The sequence below is a fragment of the Salvelinus alpinus genome, chromosome 15 (genome assembly GCF_045679555.1).
Source record: "Salvelinus alpinus chromosome 15, SLU_Salpinus.1, whole genome shotgun sequence".
Lineage (NCBI taxonomy): Eukaryota > Metazoa > Chordata > Actinopteri > Salmoniformes > Salmonidae > Salvelinus > Salvelinus alpinus.
In genome coordinates this window covers 28,669,487-28,694,188 of record NC_092100.1, presented here as the reverse complement: position 1 = coordinate 28,694,188, position 24,702 = coordinate 28,669,487, and the positions used below count along the sequence as shown (strand labels likewise).

Genomic DNA, 24,702 nt, shown 5'->3' with positions numbered 1-24,702 from the left:
GGATTAAAGGTGTTATGGAAGCAACTGATTGGGTGGCATGGAAAGGAAATGGGAAAATGGTCACTCTCAACAGCTACCTTGTTCTCACCCGATTGGGCAGCAGCAAGAGCAAGAAGCACACAACTACCCCGAAGCCACAGAAGAAGTAATGGTAGTGACTGAAACAAATGACACAATTCCATAGCTACAGGAAGTGCCAGACAAAATACGGGTCAAGGGGAAGACGGACATTGGCAAAATGAAAGGAGCAACGCCATTCGTGGTTGTACCAAAAAGCACCCACAGGCCTTACAAGGCCCAGTACCCCCTGAACAAAGAGGCAGAAAAAGGCATTATCCCAGTACGCACCGCATTATCCCAGTACACACAGCATTGGTGGAGGCTTTGGGTCATGATATTACTTGAGGGTCGCGCCCTCTCAAAAGACAGATTAGAATCAATAAAGGCATTGCCGAAACCCATCACAAAACAACACATGATGTGTCTATTAGGAGTAGCTCGGTACTGTATGACTAACAATTTAGGACGTGGTATTTTTATAACCCCAGTGTCCCGCTAAAGGCCAGAGGGACCTTTTGAGTATTTGATGATGGACTTCATTGAATTAACGCCATATGAAGGAAACACATATTGTCTGGTCATTGTTGATATGTTTTCCAAGTGGGTCGAGGTGTTCCTGTATCGAAGAGCCACAGCGTGTACTGTGGCCAAAGCACACCTGCAAGAGATCATTCCAAGTCTGACCTGGGTAAGAGCACTCCCATTGGCACTGATGAGCATTAGAGGTAGGTCCCACACTGTGACTGGTCTCTCCCCACTCAAGGTACTAACTGAATGCCCCATGAGAATGACTAACACTCCTTTCCCTCAAAATAGGTTAACCCTTCAGGCAATGGAAGACGACATGGTGATGTATTGTGTATATCACTTAACAGTGTTCTTAAGACTCTCTTCCCACGGGTGAAGGCTGCTTTGCTGAACCTTGCAGGTGTTGCTCACCACAACCTTTCATTGTGGTAAAGGACCTTCGAAGAAAAAGTTGGAAAGACTTCAGGTGGAAGGGACCATACCAGGTGCCCCTGACCACATCCTCTGCTGTCAAGGTAGCAGAATGAGATACGTGGATACACCTGTCCCACTGCAGGAAGGTGCCAGAACCAGGAAATCAGAATGGCAAGGAGCATTGGTGAATGCAAAAGGACCTGCTTCTGGATTGGTCTCACCATGATAGTGGGGACCGTTGTCTGCCTCCTGCTGGCCAGGAATGATCTAGGTGAATCCAGGGACCGTCCCCAGCCAACAGGACCACTGCAGGCCCGCAGTAGAGGCCCAGAAGAAGCAGGTAAGATTGCGAGAGGAAAACTAGACTTCAAAGACACTATGAACTCATTCCTTTCCACAGCACAGATGGTGGCGAATGGCCTCTCCCCAAGCACTTCCTGTTGGGTCTGTGGGCTAGGACCACTGAGGGTAGGGGAAGAATTCCCTTTATTTGGTGTCCTAGCCGGTGTAAATGAGACTTTGTCAATGCTCCTAGAACTGTGGTTTACAATTCCCCTCTTCGAAAACCGGACCTTATGACATCTTTTGCTTTTTATAACCAAACTTGGAAAGGTACAGTTGAAGTCGGAAGTTTACATATACCTTAGCCAAATACATTTAAACTCAGTTTTTCACAATTCCTGATATTTAATCCTAGTAAAAATTCCCTGTCTTAGGTCAGTCAGGATCACCACTTTATTTTAAGAATGTGAAATGTCAGAATTATAGTAGAGAATTATTTATTTCAGCTTTTATTTCTTTCATCACATTCCCAGTGGGTCAGAAGTTTACATACACTCAATTAGAAGAGGACTGGCCACCCCTCATAGCCTGGTTCCTCTCTAGGTTTCTTCCTAGGTTTTGGCCTTTCTAGGGAGTTTTTCTAGCCACCGTGCTTCTACACCTGCATTTGCTGTTTGGGGTTTTAGGCTGGGTTTCTGTACAGCACTTCGAGATATTAGCTGATGTACGAAGGGCTATATAAAATAAACTTGATTTGATTAGTATTTGGTAGCATTGCCTTTAAATTGTTTAACTTGGGTCAAATGTTTCGGGTAGCCTTCCACAAGCTTGAATGTTGGCCCATTCCTCCTGACAGAGCTTGTGTAACTGAGTCAGGTTTGTAGGCCTCCTTGCTCGCACAAGCTTTTTCAGTTCTGCCTACAAATGTTCTATAGGAATGAGGTCAGGGATTTGTGATGGCTACTCCAATACCTCGACTGTGTTGTCCTTAAGCAATTTTGCCACAACTTTGGAAGTATGCTTGGGGTCATTGTCCATTTGGAAGACCCATTTGCGACCAAGCTTTAACTTCCTGACGGATGTCTTGAGATGTTGCTTCAATATATCCACATCATTTTCATTCCTCATGATGCCATCTATTTTGTGAAGTGCACCAGTCCCTCCTGCAGCAAAGCACTCCCACAACATGATGCTGCCACCCCGTGCTTCACGGTTGGGATGGTGTTCTTCGGTTTGCAAGCCTCCCCCTTTTCCTCCAAACATAACAATGGTCATTATGGCCAAACAGTTCTATTTTTGTTTCATCAGACCAGAAGACATTTCTCCAAAAAGTACAATCTTTGTCCCCATGTGCAGTTGCAAACTGTAGTCTGGCTTTTTTATGGCGGTTTTGGAGCAGTGGCTTCTTCCTTTCTGAGCGGCCTTTCAGGTTATGTCGATATAGGACTCGTTTTACTGTGGATATAGATACTTTTGTACCTGTTTCCTCCAGCATCTTCACAAGGTATTTTGCTGTTGTTCTGGGATTGATCTGCACTTTCGCTCCAAAGTACATTCATCTCTAGGAGACAGAACGCGTCTCCTTCCTGAGCGGTATGACCGCTGCGTGGTCCCATGGTGTTAATACTTGCATACTATTGTTTGTACAGACAAACGTGGTACATTCAGGCGTTTGGAAATTGCTCCCAAGGATGAACCAGACTTGTGGAGGTCTACAATTTGTTTTCTGAAGTCTTGGCTGATTTCTTTAGATTTTTCCATGATCTCAAGCAAAGAGGCACTGAGTTTGAAGGTAGGCCTTGAAATATATCCACAGGTACACCTCCAATTGACTCAAATTATGTCAATTAGCCTGTCAGAAGATTCTAAAGCCATGGCATAATTTTCTGGAATTTTCCAAGCTGTTTAAAAGCACAGTCAATTTAGTGTATGTAAACTTCTGACCCACTGGAATTGTGATACAGTGAATTATAAGTGAAATAATCTGTCTGTAAACAATTGTTGGGAAAATTACTTGTGTCATGCACAAAGTAGATGTCCTAACCAACTTGACAAAACTATAGTTTATTAACAAGAAATTTGTGGAGTGGTTGACGAAACTAGTTTTATTGACTCCAACCTAAGTGTATGCAAACTTCCGACTTCAACTGTAGTTATAGAAGACCTTGTGAAAATAAAACCTGTCTCCCAACCATCCCAATAGAAAGCTCACTGACTGCAGCCTGGTGTATACAGGGTAATGGGTCTGTCTACCTAGGTGAAAATGTGTACAATTGTATAATGGACTCTGATGGAGAATCAAATTGCTCACTGACAGTTCATGATTTGCAGATGGGCAGACCCTCAAAGATTACATTGCATAAACTTCTAGAAGCCACTCTGACAATGAAGATAACGAGTGGGAGGTGATAGCTTGGCTGTTAACTATGTTTGGATCATGGTCTGTGAACCTTGCAAAATGGGCTATATTGGGAATATTTGTCCTTGTGTGTGTGATAACACTGTTCTAAGGCTCTGTGCTCTTCGTGGGTCTCAGCAACTATCATGTTCACCTCTGCCACTGCAGGGGAAACTGTTCGTTTGATTGGGCTAAAATAAATGCCATTTGCTGATGAGAATGATGAAGATAATGAGGACCATAAGTAACTCACTGAAGGCCATGAAAAGTATAACCATGTTCTCTCCCCTGCGTATGATGACAGTATTGCCATAAATTAAATGGTGTAATTAAGCACGTGTGTAACTGTAGTGAAGGTCTTAAGTTAAACCATTCTACTCCAATGGTTTTACAAGTGTAAGGGCTATGGAATAAGGATCAGTTACTAGGTGGGTCCCACTTGGCCAATAGCCAGGGAAAATGTAGAGCGCCAAAAAAAAAAAAAAAAGATATAAAATCAAACTTTCATTAAATCACACATGTAAGATACCAAATTAAAGCTACACTCGTTGTGAATCCAGCCAACATGTCAGATTTCAAAAAGGCTTTTCGGCGAAAGCATAAGATGCTATTATCTGATGATAGCACAACAGTAAACAAAGAGAGTGTAGCATATTTCAACCCTGCAGGCGCAACACAAAACGCAGAAATAAAATATAAATCATGCCTTACCTTTGACGAGCTTCTTTTGTTGGCACTCCAATATGTCCCATAAACATCACAAATGGTCCTTTTGTTCGATTAATTCCGTCCATATATGTCCAAATATTTGGCGCGTTTGATCCAGAAAAAAACAGCTTCCAATTTGCGCAACGTCACTACAAAATATCTCAAAAATTACCTCTAAACTTTGCAAAAACATTTCAAACTACTTTTGTAATACAACTTAAGGTATTTTTAAACGTTAATAATCGATCAAATTGAAGACGGGTCTATCTGTTTTCAATACAGGAGGACAACAAACTAACAATACTTTTCTAGTCTTGCGCAACTCTCAAACAGTACACATAACGTTACACTGATTCCAGATGGCCGTTCTTCTTCATTGCACAAAGGAATAACCTCAACCTATTTCCAAAGACTGATGACATCCAGTGGAAGCGGTAGGAACTGCAAACAGGTTGATTAGAAATCTAGTATCCCAATGAAAACTCATTGAACAGACAGTGTCCTCAAAAAAATAAAAATCTGAATGGTTAGTCCTCGGGGTTTTGCCTGCTACATAAGTTCTGTGATACTCACAGACATGATTCTAACCGTTTTTTAGAAACTTCAGAGTGTTTTCTATCCAAATCTACTAATAATATGCATATCTTATATTCTGGGGATGAGTAGAAGGAAGTTGAAATTGGGCACGCTATTTATCCAAAAGTGAAAATGCTGCCCCCTATCCTAGAGAAGTTTTTGTTGTAATTGTACAACCCAGAATTAAGGGTTTGAAAGGATAAAGTGTCTGGTTTTGTGGTGATTTCGCAGACTTTTATTAGAAGTATTTTAATAGAATCTCCTTTGATAGTTTAAGCCATAATCTAATGCTTACCTTAAAAATGTACAATAGTTATCACAGAGTGATAAAATGAGGGAGTGTGATGGACATTTCTTTGTGTGCATATAATTGTGTTTAGCACAATGCTGTTTTATAATAACCTGTCTTGGTTGGATTCATGCGAGTGACGGATTGACTGCACAAAGGAGTAAACCACATTATCACTCATAAGCAATTTGGCAGTACGCCCAGAACATTGCTCTGGGAACTAGAACTAGAAGGAGTGACATAATATCTCAGTTCCAAAGTAAGAAGCCTTGTGTGGTATAAATCAGTCACATACAGGAACAAACCATGCTTATATGACTTGTTTGTGTAGCAGTACTTTGACTTTGAGTCTTTAGTGGTGATATTCCACGACACTACCAACACCGGAATTCCAGCATTTTTACCCTTTCCAGTTATTTTTAAAAACATTTTCCAAACTGCACCAATTTCGGTGCAGATTCCCTCCATGCCTCCCTTTTCGCGGTCTTAAATCATTCTTCTCGCCATCGCTCTCTTTCTTTGATACTCCATGAGATTCCTTAACTGATAAGCCATTCTTAAGTACCCGTAGAGCTACTGTATATCCCTTTCCTGCACCACCTTTGAGAACTCATCTGTCCACCATGGCACCACCCGCTGTCTTCCTCCCCTGAACACACTGGAACGGTCACATCTGCATCTGATATACAGTGGGGAGAACAAGTATTTGATACACTGACGATTTTGCAGGTTTTCCTACTTACAAAGCATGTAGAGGTCTGTAATTTTTATCATAGGTACACTTCAACTGTGAGAGACGGAATCTAAAACATTGTATGATTTTTAAGTAATTCATTTGCATTTTATTGCATGACATTAGTATTTGATACATCAGAAAAGCAGAACTTAATATTTGGTACAGAAACCTTTGTTTGCAATTACAGAGATCATACGTTTCCTGTAGTTCTTGACCAGGTTTGCACACACTGCAGCAGGGATTTTGGCCCACTCCTCCATACAGACCTTCTCCAGATCCTTCAGGTTTCGGGGCTGTCGCTGGGCAATACGGACTTTCAGCTCCCTCCAAAGATTTTCTATTGGGTTCAGGTCTGGAGACTGGCTAGGCCACTCCAGGACCTTGAGATGCTTCTTACGGAGCCACTCCTTAGTTGCCCTGGCTGTGTGTTTTGGGTCGTTGTCATGCTGGAAGACCCAGCCACGACCCATCTTCAATGCTCTTACTGAGGGAAGGAGGTTGTTGGCCAAGATCTCGCGATACATGGCCCCATCCATCCTCCCCTCAATACGGTGCAGTCGTCCTGTCCCCTTTGCAGAAAAGCATCCCCAAAGAATGATGTTTCCACCTCCATGCTTCACGGTTGGGATGGTGTTCTTGGGGTTGTACTCATCCTTCTTCTTCCTCCAAACACGGCGAGTGGAGTTTAGACCAAAAAGCTCTATTTTTGTCTCATCAGACCACATGACCTTCTCCCATTCCTCCTCTGGATCATCCAGATGGTCATTGGCAAACTTCAGACGGGCCTGGACATGCGCTGGCTTGAGCAGGGGGACCTTGCGTGCGCTGCAGGATTTTAATCCATGACGGCGTAGTGTGTTACTAATGGTTTTCTTTGAGACTGTGGTCCCAGCTCTCTTCAGGTCATTGACCAGGTCCTGCCGTGTAGTTCTGGGCTGATCCCCCACCTTCCTCATGATCATTGATGCCCCACGAGGTGAGATCTTGCATGGAGCCCCAGACCGAGGGTGATTGACCGTCATCTTGAACTTCTTCCATTTTCTAATAATTGCGCCAACAGTTGTTGCCTTCTCACCAAGCTGCTTGCCTATTGTCCTGTAGCCCATCCCAGCCTTGTGCAGGTCTACAATTTCATCCCTGATGTCCTTCCACAGCTCTCTGGTCTTGGCCATTGTGGAGAGGTTGGAGTCTGTTTGATTGAGTGTGTGGACAGGTGTCCTTTATACAGGTAACGAGTTCAAACAGGTGCAGTTAATACAGGTAATGAGTGGAGAACAGGAGGGCTTCTTAAAGAAAAACTAACAGGTCTGTGAGAGCCGGAATTCTTACTGGTTGGTAGGTGATCAAATACTTAATGTCATGCAATAAAATGCAAATTAATTACTTAAAAATCAGAAAATGTGATTTTCTGGATTTTTGTTTTAGATTCCGTCTCTCACAGTTGAAGTGTACCTATGATAAAAAATGACAGACCTCTACATGCTTTGTAAGTAGGAAAACCTGCAAAATCGGCAGTGTATCAAATACTTGTTCTCCCCACTGTAATTATAGACTTTACTGCCTCAGCGCACTCATCCACAGACCCCTACATTGATAACTTTTGTCCCACCCGCTCACACAGATACTTGAACATCTTCAAGTTAGCTTTCTCAAAGCAACATCTCATGTTATTGCCTCTACTCTGCATACAAACATCCACATTGACCTTACATCGAACTTGAAAATTATCACTCCCTACCGTGGTTTCTCTTCCCATTCACACCTCCCTGCCACCACTGCAGATACCAATGTCAAGTCCAAGCATGACTCTGTCCCCCTCCCATCATTAACACATACTAATCCCCTGTTATCCATAAATCCTTCAACTATACTCCCATTGTTCTTTATATTTACTTCCCCAGATTTCATGGGCATTAAAATCACCACACCATATTACCTTCCTACCCCTACACATCCTATCAATTACGTCGAACTGTGCTAACATGAGAGGTTTGGTGGGGTTATAGAAATTAACTATAACAATGTTACCTCTACTCCTACATATTTCTATCTCCAATACACTGTATTCCACCACCTCTTAAACAAATGTAGAACAAGCCCCACCTGACCCCTCCAATTCTATCACACCGTACCAAACTGAATCCCAGAATCACAAACTTCAGTTGAGGTGTGAGCCATGTCTCTTGTACACACACTACATCTGGTGCTACATCCATGTCATATACAAACTTCTTAAACTCCTGCCCGTTAGCTATTAAGCTTCTAGTGTTCAATTGAAGGACCTAAATAGGTTGTTCCAAACCATCACCTCTTGGCTGATTCAAAATCTCATGCATCATTACTTCAGTTGCTTCTGTAATTCCCAGAAAATCTTTGGCCACGCATACCACTATGCGTGTAGAATTATTCTTAACCTCATATTCATCACACTACACATGAAAGCCAAGAAGTCAACCCAGTTCACCACCAACAATTATTTTGTGACCGCACACTGACGGTCACATGTCTTGAAGACCCCAGTTTGTACTACTCCCTAATCTCCCCCTTCCATTGGAGGCTGGTGCATCAATTTCCTCACAGGTTATGTCCGTTGAACTCGCCGTACTGCTTCAAATCAAATCAAATCAAATTTTATTAGTCACATACACATGGTTAGCAGATGTTAATGCGAGTGTAGCGAAATGCTTGTGCTTCTAGTTCCGACAATGCAGTAATAACCAACAAGTAATCTAACCTAACAATTCCACAACTACTACCTTACACACACACACAAGTGTAAAGGGATAAAGAATATGTACATAAAGATATATGAATGAGTGGTGGTACAGAACGGCATGGCAGATGCAGTAGATGGTATAGAGTACGGTATATACATATGAGATGAGTACTGTAGGGTATGTAAACATAAAGTGGCATAGTTTAAAGTGGCTAGTGGTACATGTATTACATAAAGATGGCAAGATGCAGTAGATGATATAGAGTACAGTATATACATATGAGATGGGTAATGTAGGGTATGTAAACATTATATTAAGTGGCATTGTTTAAAGTGGCTAGTGGTACATTTTTACATAATTTCCATCAATTCCCATTTTTAAAGTGGCTGGAGTTGAGTCAGTATGTTGGCAGCGGCCGCTAAATGTTAGTGGTGGCTGTTTAACAGTCTGATGGCCTTGAGATAGAAGCTGTTTTTCAGTCTCTCGGTCCCTGCTTTGATGCACCTGTACTGACCTCGCCTTCTGGATGATAGCGGGGTGAACAGGCAGTGGCTTGGGTGGTTGTTGTCCTTGATGATCTTTATGGCCTTCCTGTGACATCGGGTGGTGTAGGTGTCCTGGAGGGCAGGTAGTTTGCCCCCGGTGATGCGTTCTGCAGACCTCACTACCCTCTGGAGAGCCTTACGGTTGTGGGCGGAGCAGTTGCCGTACCAGGCGGTGATACAGCCCGACAGGATGCTCTCGATTGTGCATCTGTAGAAGTTTGTGAGTGCTTTTGGTGACAAGCCAAATTTCTTCAGCCTCCTGAGGTTGAAGAGGCGCTGCTGCGCCTTCTTCACAACGCTGTCTGTGTGGGTGGACCAATTCAGTTTGTCCGTGATGTGTACACCGAGGAACTTAAAACTTTCCACCTTCTCCACTACTGACCCGTCGATGTGGATAGGGGGGTGCTCCCTCTGCTGTTTCCTGAAGTCCACAATCATCTCCTTTGTTTTGTTGACGTTGAGTGTGAGGTTATTTTCCTGACACCACACTCCGAGGGCCCTCACCTCCTCCCTGTAGGCCGTCTCGTCGTTGTTGGTAATCAAGCCTACCACTGTAGTGTCATCCGCAAACTTGATGATTGAGTTGGAGGCGTGCATGGCCACGCAGTCGTGGGTGAACAGGGAGTACAGGAGAGGGCTCAGAACGCACCCTTGTGGGGCCCCAGTGTTGAGGATCAGCGGGGTGGAGATGTTGTTACCTACCCTCACCACCTGGGGGCGGCCCGTCAGGAAGTCCAGGACCCAGTTGCACAGGGCGGGGTCGAGACCCAGGGTCTCGAGCTTGATGACGAGTTTGGAGGGTACTATGGTGTTGAATGCTGAGCTGTAATCGATGAACAGCATTCTCACATGGGTATTCCTCTTGTCCAGATGGGTTAGGGCAGTGTGCAGTGTGGTTGCGATTGCGTCGTCTGTGGACCTATTGGGTCGGTAAGCAAATTGGAGTGGGTCTAGGGTGTCCGGTAGGGTGGAGGTGATATGGTCCTTGACTAGTCTCTCAAAGCACTTCATGATGACGGAAGTGAGTGCTACGGGGCGGTAGTCGTTTAGCTCAGTTACCTTAGCTTTCTTGGGAACAGGAACAATGGTGGCCCTCTTGAAGCATGTGGGAACAGCAGACTGGGATAAGGATTGATTGAATATGTCCGTAAACACACCAGCCAGCTGGTCTGCGCATGCTCTGAGGACGCGGCTGGGAATGCCGTCTGGGCCTGCAGCCTTGCGAGGGTTAACACGTTTAAATGTTTTACTCACCTCGGCTGCAGTGAAGGAGAGCCCGCAGGTTTTGGTAGGGGGCCGTGTCAGTGGCACTGTATTGTCCTCAAAGCGGGCAAAAAAGTTGTTTAGCCTGTCTGGGAGCAAGACATCCTGGTCCGCGACGGGGCTGGTTTTCTTTTTGTAATCCGTGATTGACTGTAGACCCTGCCACATACCTCTTGTGTCTGAGCTGTTGAATTGCGACTCGATTTTGTCTCTGTACTGGGACTTAGCCTGTTTGATTGCCTTGCGGAGAGAATAGCTACACTGTTTGTATTCGGTCATGCTTCCGGTCACCTTGCCCTGGTTAAAAGCAGTGGTTCGCGCTTTCAGTTTCACGCGAATGCTGCCGTCAATCCACGGTTTCTGGTTTGGGAATGTTTTAATCGTTGCTGTGGGTACGACATCGTCAATGCACTTCCTAATGAACTCGCTCACCGAATCAGCATATTCGTCAATATTGTTGTTGGACGCGATGCGGAACATATTCCAATCCGCGTGATCGAAGCAGTCTTGAAGCGTGGATTCAGATTGGTCGGACCAGCGTTGAACAGACCTGAGCGCGGGAGCTTGTTGTTTGAGTTTCTGTTTGTAGGCTGGAATCAACAAAATGGAGTCGTGGTCAGCTTTTCCGAAAGGGGGGCGGGGGAGGGCCTTATATGCGTCGCGGAAATTAGTATAACAATGATCTAGGGTTTTTCCAGCCCTGGTAGCACAATCGATATGCTGATAGAATTTAGGGAGTTTTGTTTTTAGATTAGCCTTGTTAAAATCCCCAGCTACGATGAATGCAGCCTCAGGGTGTGTGGTTTCCAGTTTACAAAGAGTCAGATAAAGTTCGTTCAGGGCCATCGATGTGTCTGCTTGGGGGGGAATATATACGGCTGTGATTATGATTGAAGAGAATTCCCTTGGTAGATAATGCGGTCGACATTTGATTGTGAGGAGTTCTAGATCAGGTGAACAGAATGACTTGAGTTCCTGTGTGTTGTTATGATGATCACACCACTTCTCGTTAATCATAAGGCATACCCCCCCGCCCCTCTTCTTACCGGAAAGATGTTTGTTTCTGTCGGCGCGATGCATGAAGAAACCAGCTGGCTGCACCGACTCCGTTAGCGTCCCTTGAGTTAGCCATGTTTCCGTGAAGCAGAGCACGTTGCAATCCCTGATGTCTCTCTGGAATGCTACCCGTGCTCGGATTTCATCAACCTTATTGTCAAGAGACTGGACATTGGCGAGTAGTATGCTAGGGAGTGGAGCGCGATGTGCCCGTCTCCGAAGCCTGACCACGAGACCGCCTCGTTTGCCCCTTTTTCGGCGTCGCACAGGGTCGCCGGCTGGGATCAGATCCATTGTATTGGGTGGAAGGCAAAACACTGGATCCGTTTCGGGAAAGTCATATTCCTGGTAGGAACGATGATGAGTTGACGTTAATCGTATATTCAGTAGTTCCTCCCGACTGTATGTAATGAAACCTAAGATTACCTGGGGTACCGATGTAAGAAATAACACATAAAAGAACAAAATACTGCATATTTTCCATGGAACGCGAAGCGAGGCGGCCATCTCTTTTCGGCGCCGGAAGTTCAGCATACGTTACCTTGCTTGTGATCTTATATCTCTGTACCTCACTATGTTCCCCCCACAGTATCTTGCCTTGGACTCCACCCCACACCTGCCATAATCATGTGGCCCCCCACACTCCGCACAACATGTCTGCACTGGCACAAACTCCCTAACATAGAAGCTGATAAATCTCGTCTCAGAAGATTCCCTTCAAACTCTAACAGCGCCATAGGGCTTTCTACTCCACCCTCTCTTTTCTTACTGCTCATTCGCCTCGCATCATCCACTTTCCCCCCGGTCATCTCCCTCAAACTCCTCCATTGACACCTTCATCAGAACTCCCGCAATCAGCAATCACCCCTCTCACTTTCGCCCTACTGCCAGGGATATGGCATCTCACCTTACCTCCATTTTCAGTATCTTGACCCTCTGAACTATATTAACCACTAATATCATTCCCTTTCCTTTCCCTACGCACCTTGCATCTTTTACATGTTCTATATCTGATTTGATGGCCTTTGACAACATTATCGGATGTAACATTTTAGTGGTTGTTCTCCTGTACCTCATCTCCCTGCCGGTTTGCTCTCATAGACGGAAGGGGGGAATCTATGTCCCCATCTGTGGTAAATCCACCCTTGTCTATGTCCCCATCTGTGGTAAATCCACCTTCGTCTATGTCCCGATCTGTGGTAAATCCACCCTCGTCTATGTCTCCATCTGTGGTAATCCACCCTTGTCCCCTTTTCTGAACCTTTTCCTTTTTCCCGCACCATCGTGTAGGTAGACTCACCACTGATCCTACTACCTTCATCCTACTCAGACTTACTCCCATCTGAGCTACCTGCCATGCCTACCTTAGTCTCAGTACAGCTGTCTAGATCCGCTAACCAAACGCACCACTGCGTTCACTTCCGAAACCGAATGTTATGATTGAACACAAAAAACACACGCAAAAATCTATGTTCAAAGTCAAATTCTTCGCTTATCTGGTATGTCATGAAACCGCGGTCCTGCTGATGACGTCGACCACTGTATGTGCTTTCGGTAGTATGATTGTGTCCAGACCAGTGCCGACCCGTGATTCAGGGCAGGTGGGGCAACTATTATTATAATTTTTTGCATGTTATTTTGGCATTAATATGTGTCACATATCAGTTTACAAACAATGTACAAAAATATATATATCATTGAGTTAATAAAGCCGCATACAAACATGGTCTCTTTTTTGTTTTCTTGAGTAAGGCAGCTCTAAAATGCAAGCCAGCAGAAAATACGTAGCGTTGCGCCGTGATTGGCTCAGTGTTCTGTCACTCATGGGAACACCACGTCATCGCCAAGTCTATGGGTAGAGCTAGAAAATTAATGCCCCTTGGGTACTACCATAGTTACATTAGAAGTGCCCATCCAAGAAAACTTAAGGTCATTGGCCACAGATAAGATGACATCAAATCACATTATATCTACAGTAGCTTTGATTGGACTCATCATGTCAACATCATACTTTCAAAATCTTAGCTAGCAGTCATCATGAATCAAGTCAACAATCTACTGGCAAATCCTTTTTAATCCTTGTCATAAATAATGAAGAGAAATGATAGATAAAACATTTCGGTGCTCATCGGCGATTGGACATAAACATTACACAACAAGATGGAAATTGAAATTCAACAATGAGTGGTTTGGAAGGAATCAGTGGCTAACTGCAAGCATTGCAAAGCAACTATTAGCTTGCTATTCAGTGGAGTGGCTGTGTGGTCCCAAATCTAAGATTAAGGGTATATTTTCCTAGTTTAAAATTATAAACATTCAACATTGGCCATGCTGTCAATGAAGCATGATTTGTGCCACGCTCAAAACAACTGTTATCTCGCAACTGCAAAATCTGACTTTAGTGAGTTCAAGACAACTGGGAACTCAGGAAAAACGAGCTATGACTGGGAAAATCAATTTTGAACTTTCAAAACAACTCAGAATTGTAAATTCGGAACTCGGGCCTCTTTCTATAGCTACGACCTGAAAATCACCGACGCCATCATGATTCAACCTTTTTCTTCCCTGAGTTCCCAGTTGTCTTGAAAGCACCATAAATGCAGAGAATGCCAGACTTTGATGACAAAGTTTGAGGACAAAATTTGCCCATGAAGGATCGCCGCACCACCTTTCTGTTCAAGTGAGCAAAGCACAACAAGGTGAGTCCAAAAATGTATTGTATGTTGCTGCATAAAATGTAATCTGCCAGGGTGATAAGTATACTGTAGCTAAGAAAGTAATACTAAGTGTATGTTGTGTAGTAAGCTGTTAGTAGCCCATGTTCCTCACCCTAATAATTTGGTCTATTTTCACCTCTTAATTTCACCTACTGTTCTGACTTGGTGGTGCTCATGTAGCCTATAACCGGTTTTTGATTACAGAGCTTTCATTGTTTGCTTATATGCCCCCTTTATTTTTCCTATGGTTCTGACTTGTTGTACAGGGAGTACACTGTAAGAAAGGTCCATGTTCTGAATTCTGTCACTATACATTTCAAATGTGCTGAACAAATAGTTATATTGACTACGTCTGTCCTAGCTCGCTCATTAATGTCTTAATCGAAACTACAGATTGCCTCTTATCCGCTTGTCGTTCCCTTATGCTATAGTTTGTACATCTCAATTGTCAGTAGAAACCACATTTGTTTAAGCAAGTCAGCCATATCAGCTATGTTTTTTTTTTAAACAGTAAATGAGGCAGAATGAACTGCTTCGCTGCCAGACAAGACTCCACCGATAGCCAGGTGTAGCAGTGGTAAGGTGTTGGGACTGCTGTTGGGACAGCTTTATGTAGGCCCTAACAGTTTGTGGGCACCGTTTGTCACCGTTATAGTGTAATTAATGTATTGTTTAGTGTTGTGTTGTGTAGTGGCTTTGCTGGCATGCTTCCCACTTTTTTTTGTTGCCCCACCAAGATTTACATGCTAAAATCGCCTACGGTCCAGACTGAGGAGAAATCCTCACATAATGCATCCCTGACTACCTCAGATCTGAACACAATCAGACGACAAAGCGACTTTGGTGCGTTTAAACCCGTCTTTTCAATGCAAGCTTCGAATTCTGACAGCAGAAGTTGATTGTAAGTGTCAAGTGTAGACAACAGTACTGCGCACCGATTTTACATTTAGAATTCGGAACGTTATATGCTAGCTGGGCTGAGAACAATATACGATATCTCCCTCCTGCATGGGGGACCAGTGACGGTAAGGGGACAAACAGGAGCAGGGGGTTACAACAGATGCATTCAATAGAAATAGACTAGCCTATATCCCCAACATCTCGTCATTCATTCACAAATATAGGCTATTCATCCCCAACACAGCCTAGTGTATAGTCTAATGAAAATGTAATTTAAACAATATTCTTGAGTCTTACCTTGTAAATCTTCTGATTTCGCCAGTGTATAAAACTCGAAAGCAATCCCTTTATGTGTGCTGCGCCCCCCCCCCCCAAAAAAATGATATTCTGATTTAAATTATTTTATGCATCTAGCCTATGTTTTTGCTTCTGTGCACTCATGTTGTCGGAATATAACTGCATTTCTATTTTACGCAACAATGCATCAGAGTGAGAGATGATATGTCTGTTTCAGCCTGTGCCGTATCCAGATGTGAGGCTGTATTGTGATATGTAGCCTAGGCAAAATAAAACAGATTTGGAGGCGGTTTCACGGACTTAAATTCGACAGGTCGGGCAGTGTTTAAAGCGAGGAAGGACCGCGTAGCTCAGCTCAAACCGGTCATGGCTAGAAACCCCGATGGCTGTGGTATATACATAGTGGTAGCCCCGGAAAAATGAGCCCACCCCGCATTCCTCAAACGCGCTAAAAGGGTTTTGGGATTTGTAGTCCTACTGGTCATACACGCAGTGTTGCCAACTAATTTTCAGGGGAAGTTGCTAGAGGCAGGTCAATTTGTTGCTAAAAGTTGCTAAATGACGTTGTGATGTCATTGCGTAATAACGTAAAACTGCGTCATTACGTAGAATACACACTAACGTTACTCAAATTGACTGGCCATCTCGGCAAAAAATATGATTTGACATTTGTTAGTTTAGATTTGTTTGTTTATTATCATATATTTTTATTTGTAAAAGTAATATAAGCACAACACATTTTTATATGATAATATTTTTATTTTTAAACACAACACATTGAATTATTGAACAAATACACATCATTGAACAATTACATTTGATTTATTTTATTTTTAACTAGAAAACCTACACATTCTGAACATTATAGTTTTAAGCAGTGTATTGGTAGTTAGTTAACATGCTACCTAACTGATCAACAATTACAGGTACAGGCTAATAACAAGGTATATATGCTATCTTATTGAAGAAGCACCTTAACTCAAATAATGATGTATGCGCTAGGCATCTCTCTCCAGCTCTCTCCAGGTTGTTGTGCTGCTTGGCTGGCTAGCTGCTCAATGGTTTCCTCCAGATATTGCCACTGTTTTCGCACACACTGCAGTACACACTGCCACCATCAGCTGTGTGTCTCCGCCAGTTCCAGAAAGTCCACTCCTTGCATACGTACTGTAAATATGATGAATCATAGATTGGCAAGGAAATCCTCTTCATCTTCACTGTCCAACTGCATTGTCACGGAGCTGGAACCAGCAGTAGAGGATGGAGTGGCCTTAACTTCTTTGGGATAGTGGGCAGTATTTTGACGTCCGGATGAAAAGCGTGCCCAAAGCGTGCTACTCAGGCTAGGATATGCATATAATTGGTAGATTTGGATAGAATTTGTAATGTAACTGGGACCGTTTGGAGTGCCAACAGAAGAAGATCTTCAAAGGTAAGGCATATATTATATCACTATTTCTGACTTTCGTGTAGCAACTCCCTGGTTGAAAATGATTTGTTATGCATTTGTGTGCTGGGCGCTGTCCTCAGATAATCGCATGGTTTGCTTTCACCGTAAAGCCTTTTTGAAATCTGCAGCTGGATTAACAACAAGTTAAGCTTTATTTTGATGTATTGCACTTGTGATTTCATGAAAGTTAAATATTTATAGTAATTTGAATTTCGCGCTCTGCAATTTCACCGGATGTTGGCCAGATGGGACGCTAGCGTCCCAATGATCCGCAAGAAGTTTTAAAGCTGTATGCTGCTATGGTGCCAAACTGATGCAGAACTTCACTTGGTAGTTTATGCTGGTAACAGGTATCACCAGCCACTTCAGTCCATACCGCACCAGGAGTATGGAGTTGAGAGTGTGCAGTGACATTCTATTTCTTAACTTCTCTGCGCTACGGATCCCTTTAGCGGCATCATTTTCCTAAACAACCGCTGAATTGCAGGGCGCAAAATATTACTAAAAATATTTATAATCATGCAATCACAAGTGAAATATACCAAAACACAGCTTAGCTTGTTGTTAATCCACCTATCGTATCAGATTTTGAAAATATGCTTTGCAGCGAAAGCAGTCCAAGCTTTTGTGAGTGTATCAATCAATGCTACAACAGCTAGCCCCAAATTAGCATGGTCACGAAAGTCAGAAAAGCAATAAAATTAATCGCTTACCTTTGATAATCTTCGGATGTTTGCACTCACAAGACTCCCAGTTACACAACAAATGTTCTTTTTGTTCGATAAATATTACTTTTATAACAAAAAAACGCCATTTGGGTTGTGCGTTATGTTCAGAAAACCAAAGCCTCGTTCCGTTCGACGAAAATTCCAAAAAGTATCCGTAATGTTCGTAGAAACATGTCAAATGTTTTTTATAATCAATCCTCAGGTTGTTTTTAACAAACATAATCGATAATATTTAAACCGGACCGTAACCTATTCAATAAAAGAGAGAAAGAAAATGGAGAGCTACCCCTCTCGCGCGCAGGAACTAATCAGAGGACACCTGACTAGTTTTGAAAAATCTCGCTCATTTTTCAAAATAAAAGCCTGAAACTATGTCTAAAGCCTGGTCACAGCCTGAGGAAGCCATTGGAAAAGGAATCTGGTTGATACCCCTTTAAATGGAAGAAAGACGAGCCAGGAAACACAGATAAAAAAATCAAAAAATCACGTCCGGGTTAGATTTCCTCAGGTTTTCGCCTGCAGAATCAGTTATATATTTTTTATTTTTTTATTTTTTTATTTTTATTTTTTACCGTTATTTTACCAGGTAAGTTGACTGAGAACACGTTCTCATTTGCAGCAACGACCTGGGGAATAGTTACAGGGGAGAGGAGGGGGATGAATGAGCCAATTGTACTCACAGACAATATTTTGACAGTTTTGGAAACTTTGGAGTGTTTTCTATCCTAATCTGTAATATATATGCATATTCTAAGATCTGGACCTGAGAAATAGTCCGTTTACCTTGGGAAAGTTATTATTTTTTTAATTAAAAAAAATCAGACCTCTAGCGTCAAGAGGTTAACTTTGACTTGACCACACTCATTTGGCTGAACAGGCGTTCAACCTCCTCATTTGAGTGTGGCAAGTATAGGACAGCGAGTGCAACTGTGCACAGTTCTTCAAATGGATTTGACCCGGAAGAGTCCGTGTAGTTATTGACTTCACTCCAAAACTCGACTGTATTTTCAGTTGAGTCCCATCTAAACAGATGGATGTTTCTCCTTTGGGAAACAATTTTATCAATTGTTTGTGGCTGGTATCCCAGTAGCTCAGCTACTTTAATCATTTCAGTGGTGCCTTTATTGTGCTTTAGCGCTTCCTTAACACTGAACAAGGCCATGTTTCACAAGGCTTCAAGGTTGTCTGGGAGCCTTGCTTGCAGCTCCTTGCTTAAAGCAACAATGTAGTTGATGCACTGTCTCCGAATGACCTTTTTGTCCTCTGGCGCAAGACTGAGTTGGTACACCGTGCTCTTGAAAAGGTACCGAAGGTATGGTGATGGACTGAGATGTCCATCAATGGCATCCTTCAGGACATCAATTTTTGCCATAGGGTTGACTACTCTGCTGCAAATTGATGTTAAGAGGTGTACCAGATTGTCCAAAAGCTTGACAGGATCTGTTTGCTCTCCCTCAAAAGACTTCACTGCAACTTGTGCATCAGACAGAATTGATTTCAAGAACGTCAGGTAGACATAGTTGGTCTTGTCCATGTACATGGCGTGGAGCACATCCGCCATGTAGCAACGCTCACTGGCCTTGGTCAACTCAAAGTGGAGTTTCAGTTCTTCCCACTGGCTCAATATACGAGTTACCACATGCTCAATCGATAGCCAACGTGTGGCACACACTTTGGTGTTCTGCAGGGGATTCTGGCCACAATTAATGGTGGCATACACTGCTTTGTACGCCTCGCGCCGTTTTGGGGAAATGGAAAACCAGTTGTAGGTTTCCCTGATTAAGTACTCAACACTCCTAGGGATGGTTTCTTTGGATGCTGCACAGACAGCCAATTGTAAAAACTGGCACACACAGCGGATGAGTACCAAATTGGGCAATGCACATTCTTCCTTTAAAATCATGTGCACCCCGTTGTGCACCCCAGTCATCACGGACGCATTATCAGTGCCAATAACCTGAAGATTCTCTTTTTTAAGGTTACTTTTCTCAAGAAACTCAACTACCGCCTTTGCTATTGATCTGGCATCGCCCCCCTCCAATTCAACCAGCCCGAGAAATGTGGACACAGCGGTTATTTTTTTTGCACTGAAATACCAAATCACCACCACACACAGGTATTTCGAGACACTGACATCAGTGGACTCATCCAAAAGGAGACTGAACTTCTCATCCCCCACATCTGATGTTACCCTTTTGAGAAAATAAGGAGCCAGTACTCCCCTAATCATTTCTGTGCACTTGGTGCGGTGCATTTGGAAGTTTGTTGCTGCCACAGAATCTGAAAAGGCAGCTTTGCAAGCCATACCTAAATGGTCGCATGCTAGCAGCGAACAATGCTCTGCGGTAGCCATTGCCATAGTAACTTCTGCGCTTTTGCAGTTATCCACTTTTTTAACCAACTGTGTTAATGTAGACTGCGTTGTGGGGTTGTACGGTTTTGATTTATTTATATGCTTTGCTGTAGCACAATGTTTTTTGATGTCATACATTTTTGCAAGCATATCTGATTTGCAGTACACACAGTATGCCCGACAATCATCCCCAATTACTGGCTTCAGCCACCCTTTAAATTCAGGTACAGACTCCCACTCTTTTCTGTACAATTTTGATTGAGACATGTTGATTGATGTTGTAAGTTCTGTTCAATCAAACATATGTGACCAACTATATTCATTGGGTTTGTCTCGTCGAACGCATACTACTGCTGCTGCAGTCAGCCAACAATGATTTTTAATTTGCTGAAATTGCTGCTGGCCTGCTGCTGCTGATGTCACTCACAATGCACTTTTGCAGCCAGGACGTGTGTTGTGACTGAGTATGTGACAGAGAAAATCGTTTTTGTGTAATTTTGAGGGAAAATGGGTGCATTTTAGCGTTTGAGTCACTTTTCAAAAGTTGCTAAAAGCTCCAAATACATTTTTAAAAGTAGCTAAATTTGTTGCTAGGTGCTGTTTGAAAAAAAGTTGCCAGGGTACTCTGAAAAGTTGCTAAATCTAACAACATAATTGCTAAATTGGCATCACAGCATACACATTCTTTTCAACGCCACAGATGTGTGAATTTGGCAAATCCATGGTAAGTTGTGTGCTTCAAGGGAACTGTAGTTTCATCATGTTCATCAAGACGCGGTCGCTGTCCTGAAAATACAGGCACGCGCAAATAACAGATTAATGATGATGATTAAATACATTACTAGTCAAAAGTTTGGACACACCTACTCATTCATGGGGTTTTCTTTATTTTTACTATTTTCTACATTGTAGAATAAATAGTGAAGACATCAAAACTATGAAATAACACATATGGAATCATGTAGTAACCAAAATAGTTTTAAACAAATCAAAATATATTTTATATTTGAGATTCTTCAAAGTTGCCACCCTTTGCCTTGATGACAGTTTTGCAAACTATTGGCATCAACCAGCTTCATGAGGTAGTCACCTGGAATGCATTTCAATTAACAGGTGTGCCTTGTTAAAAGTTAATTTGTGGAATTTCTTTCCCTCTTAATGCATTTGGGCCAATCAGTTGTGTTGTGACAAGGTAGGGGTGGTATACAGAAGATAGCCCTGTTTGGTAAAAGACCAAGTCCATATTATGGCAAGAATAGCTCAAATAAGCAAAGATAATTGACAGTCCATCATTACTTTAAGACATGAAGGTCAGTCAATATGGAACATTTCAAGAACTTTAAAAGTTTCTTCAAGTGCAGTCCCAAAAACCATCAAGTGCTATTATGAAACTGGCTCTCATGAGGACCGCCACAGGAAAGGAAGACCCAGAGTTACCTCTGCTTCAGAGTATTTAAAAAAAAAAATACACTGCTCAAAAAAATAAAGGGAACACTTAAACAACACAATGTAACTCCAAGTCAATCACACTTCTGTGAAATCAAACTGTCCACTTAGGAAGCAACACTGATTGACAATAAATTTCACATGCTGTTGTGCAAATGGAATAGACAACAGGTGGAAATTATAGGCAATTAGCAAGACACCCCCAATAAAGGAGTGGTTCTGCAGGTGGTGACCACAGACCACTTCTCAGTTTCTATGCTTCCTGGCTGATGTTTTGGTCACTTTTGAATGCTGGCGGTGCTTTCACTCTAGTGGTAGCATGAGACGGAGTCTACAACCCACACAAGTGGCTCAGGTAGTGCAGCTCATCCAGGATGGCACATCAATGCGAGCTGTGGCAAGAAGGTTTGCTGTGTCTGTCAGCGTAGTGTCCAGAGCATGGAGGCGCTACCAGGAGACAGGCCAGTACATCAGGAGATGTGGAGGAGGCCGTAGGAGGGCAACAACCCAGCAGCAGGACCGCTACCTCCGCCTTTGTGCAAGGAGTAGCAGGAGGAGCACTGCCAGAGCCCTGCAAAATGACCTCCAGCAGGCCACAAATGTGCATGTGTCTGCTCAAACAGTCAGAAACAGACTCCATGAGGGTCGTATGAGGGCCCGACGTCCACAGGTGGGGGTTGTGCTTACAGCCCAACACCGTGCAGGACGTTTGGCATTTGCCAGAGAACACCAAGATTGGCAAATTTGCCACTGGCGCCCTGTGCTCTTCACAGATGAAAGCAGGTTCACACTGAGCACGTGACAGAGTCTGGAGACGCCGTGGAGAACGTTCTGCTGCCTGCAACATCCTCCAGCATGACCGGTTTGGCGGTGGGTCAGTCATGGTGTGGGGTGTCATTTCTTTGGGGGGCCGCACAGCCCTCCAAGTGCTCGCCAGAGGTAGCCTGACTCCCATTAGGTACCGAGATGAGATCCTCAGACCCCTTGTGAGACCATATGCTGGTGCGGTTGGCCCTGGGTTCCTCCTAATGCAAGACAATGCTAGACCTCATGTGGCTGGAGTGTGTCAGCAGTTCCTGCAAGAGGAAGGCATTGATGCTATGGACTGGCCCGCCCGTTCCCCAGACCTGAATCCAATTGAGCACATCTGGGACATCATGTCTCGCTCCATCCACCAACGCCACGTTGCACCACAGACTGTCCAGGAGTTGGCGGATGCTTTAGTCCAGGTCTGGGAGATCCCTCAGGAGACCATCCGCCACCTCATCAGGAGCATGCCCAGGCGTTGTAGGGAGGTCATACAGGCACGTGGAGGCCACACACACTACTGAGCCTAATTTTGACTTGTTTTAAGGACATTACATCAAAGTTGGATCAGCCTGTAGTGTGGTTTTCCACTTTAATTTTGAGTGTAACTCCAAATCCAGACCTCCATGGGTTGATAAATTTGATTTCCATTGATAATTTGTGTGTGATTTTGTTGTCAGCACATTCAACTATGTAAAGAAAAAAGTATTTAATAAGAATATTTCATTCATTCAGATCTAGGATGTGTTATTTTAGTGTTCCCTTTATTTTTTTGAGCAGTGTATATATTTCACCTTTATTTAACCAGGTAGGCTAGTTGAGAACAAGTTCTCATTTACAACTGCGACCTGACCAAGATAAAGCATAGCAGTGTGAACAGACAACAACACCGAGTTACACATGGAGTAAACAATAAACAAGTCAATAACACAGTAGGGGGAAAAAATAGTCTATATACATTGTGTGCAAAAGGCATGAGGAGGTAGGCAATAAATAGGCCATAGGAGCGAATAATTACAATTTAGCAGATTAACACTGGAGTGATAAATCATCAGATGATCATGTGCAAGTAGAGATACTGGTGTGCAAAAGAGCAGAAAAGTAAATAAATGAAAACAGTATGGGGATGAGGTAGGTAAATTGGGTGGGCTATTTACAGATGGACTATGTACAGCTGCAGCGATCGGTTAGCTGCTCAGATAGCAGATGTTTAAAGTTGGTGAGGGAAATAAAAGTCTCCAACTTCAGCGATTTTTGCAATTCGTTCCAGTCACAGACAGCAGACAACTGGAAGGAAATGCGGCCAAATGAGGTGTTGGCTTTGGGGATGATCAGTGAGATATACCTGCTGGAGCGCGTGCTACGGGTGGGTGTTGTTATCGTGACCAGTGAACTGAGATAAGGCGGAGCTTTACCTAGCATGGACTTATAGATGACCTGGAGCCAGTGGGTCTGGCGACGAATATGTAGCGAGGGCCAGCCGACTAGAGCATACAGGTCGCAGTGGTGGGTGGTATAAGGTGTTTTAGTAACAAAACGGATGGCACTATGCATCTAGTTTGCTGAGTAGAGTATTGGAAGCTATTTTGTAGATGACATCACCGAAGTCGAGGATCGGTAGGATAGTCAGTTTTACTAGGGTAAGTTTGGCGGCGTGAGTGAAGGAGGCTTTGTTGCGAAATAGAAAGCCGATTCTAGATTTGATTAGAGCGTTTAGAGTTACCAGCCTTAGAAATTGCAGCCCAAACAAATGCTTCACAGAGTTCAAGTAACAGACACATCTCAACATCAACTGTTCAGAGGAGACCGTGTGAATCAGTCCTTCATGGTCGAATTACTGCAAAGAAACCACTACTAAAAGACACCAATAATTAGAGACTTGCTTGGGCCAAGAAACATGAGCAATGGACAATAGGACCGAGTTTGGGAAACCCTGCTATAGGCGGCTCTTCATTATGTACATTTAACTTTTCCCAAAAAATGTATATGCTGCTACACATATTCTATTTCAGAATCTTTACATTTCGTTTTTGTGAGCTACAGTGATTTATTCTAACACATTGTGGAGTTTTATGAGGGGGACATCTTTTTTCGAGTCTGCACTGACTACCTGCATCATAGTTCCTGTATTTGCCTGCATATTTCATCCCACTGAGCCACCTCAGTTTCTAAGCAAAGCATATGCATTGTCGCCACCTAGTGGAATAGTTTGTCAACTGTTAAATGTGTTGTTGGCCGCCTTTTCATAATTCTTTTGATAATTTAAACAATTGATAGCAGATTTTCCATTTTCGATAGATACATCAAATAAAACTTATATGGCGTAACATCTTTGAGCTCCATGTTACGTCCTTATAATTGTGTCGCTAGGTTTCAGGCACGTTGTGGACCGAATTTGTTTAATGACGTCGCAGATCATGAAGGACCCACGA

General features: G+C 43.2%; 1 protein-coding gene across 2 annotated transcripts in view; it reads right to left on the bottom strand.

Moving 5' to 3' along the window:
- The window catches only part of LOC139539856 (CMP-N-acetylneuraminate-beta-galactosamide-alpha-2,3-sialyltransferase 2-like), a 51,676-nt gene extending 35,776 nt beyond the window's left edge, over positions 1–15,900 (bottom strand). For both annotated transcript variants that reach the window (XM_071343198.1, XM_071343200.1), the window contains exon 1: positions 15,487–15,900. The gene's annotated coding sequence lies outside the window, so the exon portion shown is untranslated. The remainder of the gene's footprint in view (positions 1–15,486) is intronic.
- Between the last annotated feature and the right edge of the window lie 8,802 nt (positions 15,901–24,702).